General features: G+C 34.2%; 1 long non-coding RNA gene across 1 annotated transcript; it reads left to right on the plus strand.

The window, feature by feature from the left end:
- Window positions 1-41: 41 nt before the first annotated feature.
- On the plus strand, window positions 42-5598 carry LOC127842497 (uncharacterized). Its single transcript, XR_008031669.1, has 4 exons — window positions 42-594; window positions 1131-1270; window positions 1719-1892; window positions 2892-5598. It is a non-coding gene; the product is annotated as an uncharacterized LOC127842497 (long non-coding RNA).
- The last annotated feature ends 212 nt before the right edge of the window (window positions 5599-5810 follow it).

Here is a 5810-nt window from a genome sequence, read left to right on the forward strand (position 1 = left end):
CGTTCAATTGCTTGACGTCACTTCGTGATCGACATCGATGAAACGCTTGCTTACGCTGTAGATGTTATTTTCTGTGCAAATGCAAGCGTCTATTGATAACGAAACGATAATTTGTCAACAATGAGAATCAGATACTTGGCTTAATAATTTTCATTTAAAATGTCTAATTTGGATATAATTCGGAATACAAAACGAAACTTAAAAGGTATTGAAAACAACAACGTTCAAAAGAACAATGTGGATTTCAATAGAAAGACTATTTCCACCGACAATCAGGATTTCCGGTATGACCACTGTTATTTTGACGATTTTTCTATCGGTTCGTTGGTAAGCGTGACCACATGTGACAACAGCGATGCTAGTTGGATATAAAATTGGTAGACGTGTCGTTGAACGCGACACATTGACCGAATCGCTTTTAGCATGCAGTGCTTGTCAAGTGCCCATGAATTTACTTAACACTGTAGAAAGCATGGATTTCGGACAGGCATGTGTTTTGGACATACAGTTTAGCAATTGTGGTGCAGTAAATAATGCGGCTACTGGACGGAAACATGGCAGAGTTTATGACATGATCACAAAGCTTGCATTTAGGTAAGACTTCTTTGTCTTTTTGGTACATTGGTGCATTATATCATGATTTATTGTCTAAATTACTGATACTTTTGAATACATTCAGATAGTTATCTCTAAGTAATTCACGTGTAGTCTACATGCATACATTTTTTATATTGTACTTGCTATATTTTTCCTTCATATTTTGTCTGATTTACTGCCAGTAAACACAATTACAGTAGAATGTGAATGGTTGTCCTTAGTTAAACATGTATATTTTAAAGTGACATAAGTTTATTTTCTTCCTGCAGTCCTAGTTATTAATACCGGTAATAAATATGAAATTTTACAAGTTTACAAAACATAAATATTCTCAATTTGTCAAATACGTATTGGTTTTGAAAATAAAGGGCTTGCATTAATTATTATTTGTGTGTATGTAGATCACTAGGTCTTATAAAATGTTGTAACTTTTGTAAATTAGTGACATTATTTCATATTATTTTATTCCGCATAAGCATATTCTAGCATTGTGCATTGTCAACTGTTCTGTCATTTACTGCAATCTGTTTCAGGTAAATCAAAAACTGGGTGTTTCACCTGGGACTTTCACATCGAAACTGGCCCTTCTCCATGACCTTCAGCACAAAAAAGAAAGGCTATAGCTGTTACTCGTGCAGCAAAACAGTGACGCATAAGACTTAAAACTCGAACGGTATTTTTAATTATGGGCATTTTATATTTAAAACACAGTATTCTTCATTTGTATGCCCCCAATTGGCGACATAGTTTTCGCACTGTCCGTTGGTCGGTCAGTCCCTCACACTTTTCGTGCCTGTTCTCTAATTCAAGTAGTTTTCATCCGATCTTCACCAAACTGGGTTTCTTACAATTGTATGGATTATTTTTTTATATAGTTACAAAGTTGGAGTTTGGGGCATCCGTGTCGTGTGGACACATTTCTTGTTGTAGATTGTATCAATAGATCCATCAATTATATATGCAAAGTAGTAGTAACATTTAAAAGCATATGCTAATGTTTGTAAATTGATTATTGTAAAAGCATTAATGTGCTGTGTAATCATTTCTTTAAATAAAAATCGGAGATAACCCATGAAGGTGCAAGCAAATTTTCCAATTTGAAATTCTGTTTTTCTGTTCAGGCATTCAAAGGACAGTGCAAGAAGTACGAGCGGGACCAACATACAGTTCAAACATAGAGGACCAAGACGTTGAAGTTACAACTATACCCCCACCTATACCCAAGCCTGGTCCAGCAGGGCTAGACACTACTGGGAAGGAATTTGTTTTCTTTGATTTGGAAACAAGAGGGTTAGGTAAAGTTTATTTTTAACATATTCCTTATTCACAGTGTTGCACATACAGAAGTTTATCTTGGTCCAATTCAGGTATTTAGGTACTCTAAATCTCCAAAGTTGAACTTCTATTAAAAAATATACATATTTACTTACATGTATAACATAATTCAACCTGCCACTGCTGAGTAACTCAATGTGTAAGAGATATCGTGTGAATTGTTGGTCAACCTAGCATATGATTGAATTGCAACAAGAGTTATGTTCAGACTAATTTCTCATTTTGCTTTCATATAATACATCATTCTTAATCTTTATTGATAAAATGATAGTAAATACCACTAAGATGATGCAATGTTACATTACCCACAACTGGCTTTAGTACATTATTGTGCATCATTTAAGAATTTAAACACTCTTCTCTTCGCTTCTTCAGATTTATGAATACATAAGATCATTAGATGCCAACAACTTACTTTGATATATCCATGAATGGAAGAAAAGAGCGTTTCAATTTTCATAATAACAGTTATTATGCCCCCCTTGGAAGAGAGAGTTAATATTGTTTTGCTGGATGTTTGTCTGTGGGTAGATCATTAAGTTTCCGATCAATAATTTGTCAACTTTTTCACTGATTGGCTTTTTACTCTCCATGTGCATAGGGATAATTGGACAGTATATAACCCCCATTTAAATTATGGTCACTTAGTCAAAGGTCACAATAAGTGTGAAAATTGTTTCCGATCAATAACCCTTCAACTGAAAATTCTCTTAAACCACAATGCATAGAGAATGAATGTGAAGGAACCTCTTCTACGATTGTTCACATTAAGCTTAAAAAAAAGTCCTGTCCTGGTGGGGGGCAATGTTTTTACATTTTATATTTATTGTAAACACTTCAAATGTATTTTAAGAAGTTTACATTGTACTTGGGGGAGCGACCCAGGGCTCTGTGATTAACGGGGCTAAAATGGATTTTGTGCAATTTCTATTTAAAATTTTTGTTTTGTTTTTTCACAGCACACTTCTCACATAATTCAGATAGCTGCAGTGCATTCAACTGGTCAATTTTCAACATATGTGATTCATGAGAAGAAGATTTCCTTGCAAGCGTCAGAAATAACTGGAGTGACAGTTGTTAGCGACTCTATGCTTGTCAAGAGACAAACAATAACAGCTGTCCCCATCAAATCTGCATTGACAAGTTTTATAACATTCTTACAGAAATGTTTACCAATTATTTCAGTTGGGCATAATATAGAGTCTTTTGATTGTAAAGTGTTGCTCCGTGCTATCCATACTTGTTGAAAAATGTTTGAGTTTCAGCAAAATATTTGTGGCTTTTTAGATACTTAAAAATGTTAAAGGAAATATTACCAAATATGAAATCATATAAGCGGGAACATTAAGTTAAAGAATTCATTGGTGAATTATACATGGCACATGGCGCTATACAGGATATTTTAGCTTTACAAAAGTTAGTGAACTCTGTTCCTGTTGACCAAAAATTGTTAACAAATATTCATTCAGCTTTTACCGAGCAGTGTTAACATACAATGTGTAACTAAATGTTGCTTCCAACATCAAATCTGTACAAACCATAATTGATACAAAAGTTATAAGTCAAGGTGTTGCAAGGAAAGTTGCAGGAAGTGGATTTCAACTTAAACATTTGAGTCCTGTATCAAAAAGAAACGGACTGAGTGGTTTGAGAAGCCCCCTGTCAGAGGTTACAAACGGACAAATCAGAGTAACAAAATCAGAGAAAATAATATGTACAATAGCGAGTTATTTGTTGCCTGACATCTAACCAATTGTAATTTGCATCTTGTATATAGATAAGCTATGAAATCTAATAGCTGTTACATAATTGTTTTTCCTTCTCGATGACGAACATAGTTGTGATTCTTATGTCAGTTGTATTTCTCATGTTTCACCTAAGTTGTAAGATATTTTTGGCAGTGCATTAAACCACAGATGGTGTGTGAAACATAATTGCCCAGCTTATTGTATTCTTTGTTGTTTTAAGCTTCACTGGCCAAAGGCCAGCGGGGCTTATGTTATGATTCTGTGTCCGTCGTGCGTGCGTGCCTGAACGTTTTCTTTAAACATCTTCTTCTCCTAAACTACTGGTCCAATTGTGATGAAATTTCTTAGGAATGTTCCTCTTTCAACGTTGTTCAAATTATGCCCCTGGGGTCAAATTTGACCCTGCCCCGGGGTCACAAAATTGAACATATGCTTATATAGGGTCTATTTTGTGAAAACTTCACATATTTTTTCGTCCATAACCATTGGGCCTTGGGCTTCCAAATTTGGTATGTAGTGGCATCTTATAGTCCTCTACCAAGTTTGTTCAAATTATGCCCCTAGGGTCAAGTTTGACCCTGCCCTGAGGGTCACAAAATTGAACGTATGCTTATATAAGCCATTTTTTGTGAAAACTTTAAAAATCTTCTTGTTCATATTAGTATGGCATAGGGCTACCAAATTTGGTATGTAGTGACATGTAATAGTTCTCTACCAAGTTTGTTCAAATTATGCCCCTTGGGTTAAATTTGAAACTGCCCCGGGGGTTACAAAACTGAACATATGCTTATAAAGTGCTTAATTTGTGAAAACTTTAAAAAAAAATTGTCCATATCTATTGGGCCTAGGGCTACCAAATTTGGAATGTAGTGACATCTTATAAACCTCTACCAAATTTGTTCAAATAATGCCTCTGTGGTCAACTTTGACCCTGCCGCGGGGGGTCACAAAATTTAATAAACGCTTATAAAGCGCCTATTTTGTGAAATCTTTAAAAATCTTGTCGAAAACCATTCTGACTATGGCTACCAAATTTGGTATGCAGGAACATCTTAAAGTCATCTACCAAGTTTGTTACTTTGGGTCAAATTTGACCCTGACCCGCGGGTCACAAAATTGAACATTATATACGCTTGTATCTTGCTTATTTTGTGAAAACTTTAAAAATATTCTTGTCCTTAACTCTACATCTAAGACTTAGGGCCACCACATTTTGTATGGAGTGAGATATAGTAGTCCTCTACAAAGTTTGCTCAAATTATGCCCCTGGGGTTAAATTTGACCCAGCCCAGGTGGTCACAAAATTGTACATGTGCTTAAATAGGGCCTATATTTAAGTATCTGCACATGCGGAGAATATTTGTTTCAGTCTTTTTTTCAGCAGTGGAGCGATACAGGGCCATCATGGCCTCTTGTCTTTAAATACACATCACACAGTTCTAAAAATAATTTTAAAATACCTAGTACATATGTTCAATTTACAACCAACAACGTGGGTAACAGGTGGGTGGGGTAATTTAAGATGTTTATTTGAACATCAACATTGTTTTTTCAGTTGTTACATCTGAAATATGTTCATAACAATATACATTATAAATATTTTTACGTGTATCACATTTCAGTTGATAATTTAATTGTTATGGAGCAGTTATTATATAGATATGTTTTAATTACTATTACAATGTTAGTCATTGTATTTTTGAAATTAAGTCCATATTAAAATTTCTATAGCAAAAAAAAATCCACGGTGACCTATCAATTTCTTTACTTCATTTTAATGCTTAGCTAGTTTCCTTTAATTATTGAGAACTTCAAATGAATATGAATATTACATCAACAGAAATATGTATCTGTATTGCATGTTATCTATTTTGAACTGTGCAATAAAAAATTCAAAACAAACAAAAAACTAGTCATACTTATTTCTCATTATTTTTTACGATTTCCATAATTTTTGGTTTTAAAACTGTTCACTATGATAATACACATGTTACAGTTGCTAATCTAATGCAATCTCAATACTATTATGCCATTTTAAATGTATTACACAAAAACATTTTACGTACCCCCAAATTTATGCCCCACAAAAATGACCTTTTTTCAAACGCACATGGCATTTAAAAACCTTCG

Source organism: Dreissena polymorpha, chromosome 8 (assembly GCF_020536995.1).
Source record: "Dreissena polymorpha isolate Duluth1 chromosome 8, UMN_Dpol_1.0, whole genome shotgun sequence".
Taxonomy (NCBI): domain Eukaryota; kingdom Metazoa; phylum Mollusca; class Bivalvia; order Myida; family Dreissenidae; genus Dreissena; species Dreissena polymorpha.